Below are 4217 nucleotides of genomic sequence, written 5' to 3'. Positions count from 1 at the left end.
AGTTGGAGGTTGCTGTGAGCTGTAATGCCACGGCACACTACCCAGGGGGACAGCTTGAGGCTCTGTCTCAGAAAAATAAAAAGAGAGACACCGATACACAAGGACAGACTGAAAGACACGGTGGTACAGAGACAGAGAGGGACAGGCAGACACTGAGCCTGCGATGGACTGCAAGACACAGAGAGACACACACAGAGGGAGAGAGCAGGGCACAGAGACTCAGAGTGTCCCAGAGGACAAGACAGACAGACACAGATGCAAAGAACACAGGAAATGGGTGAGCACGGACTGAGGAGTGTGGCCAGTGCTTGCAAGGGTGAAACATATGGAACAAATGACAGATGGACAGAAGAGTGGATGGCCATGGGCACCAAAGGCAGCAGGACAGGGACCAAGCTGCAGGTCAGGAGAAGGAAGGACAGTTCTGCTCTTCCCTTGCTGAGAGTCTAGTCATCCCCACTGCCCAGTTGAGGCTCCTGGCTTGAGGCAGAGGAGGACAGGCTTGGAGGGCAGCCAGATGTGCTCAGGGCCACCCGTGTGCCCAGCTCTGACCCTTGGGTGTCACCAGTCCAGAGGTGAGTAGCACCTGAGGAGACCACTGCACACACACCCAGCAAGTCGAAGGCAGCGCCTTGTGCTCCGGGTTATTAAGCAACTTGCTCAAGGCCAAATGAACTATCAGAGGCATCCTACCTGCTAAAGACACCACGATTTGGCACTTCAGAACCCCATGCCCCAGCCCAGGATTCCTCAGGAGTCCCTCTGGGCCTCTGGTTGGGTTTCTCTTTCAGTCATTGCCGGACAGGCGAGGTGGCAGCACAGACAGCTGAGTGGACCACACTGCTGCCACCCTGTGGGTAAGAAGGGCAGCGCATGCCTTGCCTCCTGTGGTGGAACTGGGACAGAAGCCAAGGTCACCACCTCCCAGGTCTGTGCGCACACTTGTTCAGATGTGCACAATGAGTTGCCACATTTCCGTCCCATGGTGACAGGCAAAAAGACAGAGGTGAAGCTGGATTGAGCCCAGACCCCAAAGGCAGTGTGAGCTCACCAGGACTCCTTGTTTTGTATGGGTTTCCCTCTCTCCCTGGAGGGGTCACCTGCTCTACTCTATGCTTCCTTCCTCCTCTGCGGGAGGTGCTGGCAACCGGTGACCTCTGGCCACAAACCAGCTTGGAACCTCTCCGGTCCATTTTTCCAGCCCCAAACAAGGAGGCTGTCAACCCGAGGACCCTTGGTGGCTGCACCTGAGTGGAAGGAGGATCTGCCCACCCCACCCCCACTCCACCCCGGTCAATTTGCATATTCTCAAAACCTCATCCACCATCCAGCTGTGAATTAGAAGATAAGCTTTAAAAAACTGGATAGTTGGCTCGGCGCCTGTGGCTTAACCGGCTAAGGCGCCAGCCACGTACACCTAAGGCGGCGGGTTCGAATCCCCAGCCTGGACCCGCCAAACAACAATGACGGCTGCAACCAAAAAATAGCCGGGCGTTGTGGTGGGCGCCTGTGGTCCCAGCTACTTGGGAGGCGGAGGCAGGAGACTCGCTTGAGCCCAGGAGTTGGAGGTTGCTGTGAGCGTGATGCCATGGCACTCTACCCAGGGGGATAGCTTGAGGCTCCGTCTCAAAAAAAAAAAAACAAAAAAAAAACTGGATAGTTCACGTCCAGTTGTATAAATTGGGGGGTACTTAGGTTTTTTGGTTTCTCTCTCTTTTTTTTAATTTAATTTTTTTTTTTTTTGGCCCAGGCAGGGGTTTGAACTTGCCACCTCTGGTATATGGGGCCAGCACCCACTCCTTGAGTCACAGGTGCCACCCTTCTCTCTCTCTCTCTTTTTTAAATAACTCAATGGTTTTTGGTATAAGTTTTTAAAATTGTAATAAAACATGCATGGTTTAACATAAGATTCAACGCTCAAATCACTTTAAAGTATGCATTCAGTGGCATTAATTACAATGTTGTGCAACCATCGCCACTATTTCTAAAACGTGTTCATCACCCCAAATAGGGTTTTTCAGTTCACAGCTGGGTGACTGTTTTACGCACATTAGGTATAGAAACAAGATACCTAGATAGCAATGCAAGAAGCTCTAACTCTAAACAATTCTGGGGGCCATAATCCCAGCACTTTGGGAGGCCAAGGTGGGAAAATCACTTGAAGCCAGGAGGTTAAGCCTTGCTTAAATATTCAGAACCCTCTCTATAAAAAATAGAAAAATTGGCTCGGCACCTGTGGCTCAAGTGGCTAAGGCGCCATCCACCTACACCTAAGGTGGCGGGTTCAAATCCAGCCCGGGCCTGCCAAACAACAATGATGGCTGCAACCAAAAAAAAAAAAAAAAATAGCCGGGCATTGTGGTGGGCGTCTGTGGTCCCAGCTACTTGGGAGGCTGAGGCAGGAGACTCGCTTGAGCCCAGGAGTTGGAGGTTGCTATGAGCTGTGATGCCACGGCACTCTATCCAGGGGGACAGCTTGAGGTTCTGTCTCAAAAAATATATATACATATAGAAAAATTAGCCAAGGATGGTGGCTCACACCTCTAGTCCCAGCTACTCAGGAGGCTGAGGCAGGAGGATGGCTTGAGCCCAGGAGTTGGAAGCTGCAGTGAGCTATATTCATCCCACTGTGCACCAGCCTGAGCAACAAAGACAGATCCTATCTGTAAAAAAAAAATCCCAAACAATTCTACGGCTGAGAACCTACCAGGGTCATCCATGCCTTAAAGCCTGATGAAAGCTGTTAGTTTTCTTGAGAAAAGAAATTGTACCTCATGAACTCATTACCCAGAGGAATCTAGAATATTCTCCCATCTTTCTGCCTCCCTCCACCTAAGTAATTGCTATCTTTTTTTTTTTTTTGTCATATATGTGTATTTAGAAAGCATTTAGTTTTACATATGAAGAAAGCACCATGGGGTAAGCACTTGGGGCTTACTCCCCACCTCTTGACGTTGTTATGATCCACCTGGTGTTGTGCAGGACATTCCTTTATCCTGCACACTATAGCCTGGTACCTGAATAGGTTCCTCTCCACTACTATCAAATGAACATCAGATTGGTTTTATGTTTTTGCTGCTGTGAATATTATTTCTCTTGGGCACATAGCTGGGAGGGCAACCCCTGGATTGTAGGGTATGGAACATTCAGTTACCACGTTCATTCCCAAAGTGGCCGTACGGGTTTAACCCTCACCTGTTATATGTCAGAGGCCCATGAACGTTCCAGCAATAGGCTTGACAGACTCTTTGCTGTTTCAATAGATGTAAAACAGTATTTTATTCCCTTGAAGGCTTAATTTACAATTCCTTGATCACTAATGAGGCCAGGCATTGTTTTTTTGGCCATATTTCATCTTTTATAAAATACCTAAAATACTGCTTAGATTTCTACTGCATTGCTTTCTTCTTACTGATTTGTAGGAACTCTACATATATCCTTGATCTTTTTTCAGTTTATAACTTAATTTTTCATTGTATGCTTTTATCTGATGAGCATATTCTTTTTTTTTTGAGACAGAGTCTCACTATAATGCCCTCAGTAGAATGCTATAGCGTCACAGCTCACAGCAACTTCCAACTCTTGGGTTTAAGTGATTCTCTTGCCTCAGCCTCCCAAGTAGCTGGGACTACAGGCGCCCCCCACAACGCTTGCCTATTTTTTGGTTGCAGTTGTTGTTGTTTAGTTGGCCTGAGCTGGGTTTGAACTCATCAGCCTCAGTGTAAGTGGCTGGCACTGTAACCACTAAGCTACAGGCAACAAGCTGTGATGAGCATATTCTTAAATTCAGTCGAGTGCGATGTATATGAGGGAAACTGCCACGAATTCTGAGGAATCTTGATGCTGTTTATAAAATTTCTGATCACTCCTTCTCCCAGTCTCATTGAGGCCAAGCTAGCTTGTTTAACTCCGCCTCCTACGGTGGAGGAAGAAACAAGTACACAAGTACGGGAAACAAATTCTCTCCAGAGCTCAAACTAAAAAGTCCGCCCCTGGGAAAACCACGTGCTTTTGTCTGTGTAACATTTTACAGAATTAGAGAGTAGTTCCAGATAAAGAAGGAGGCTAGAGGAGGAAGGAGGAAGGAGGCTATAACAGGTGCAATCTGTTATAATTAAGTACCTAGGCTCGGCGCCTATAGCTCAACCGGCTAAGGCGCCAGCCACGTACACCTAAGGTGGCGGGTTCGAATCCCCAGCCCGGACCCGCCAAACAAC

Source organism: Otolemur garnettii, unplaced genomic scaffold, assembly GCF_000181295.1.
Source record: "Otolemur garnettii isolate 467f Iridium unplaced genomic scaffold, OtoGar3 scaffold00077, whole genome shotgun sequence".
NCBI lineage: Eukaryota > Metazoa > Chordata > Mammalia > Primates > Galagidae > Otolemur > Otolemur garnettii.
Note: the sequence above shows the minus strand (reverse complement) of the source record.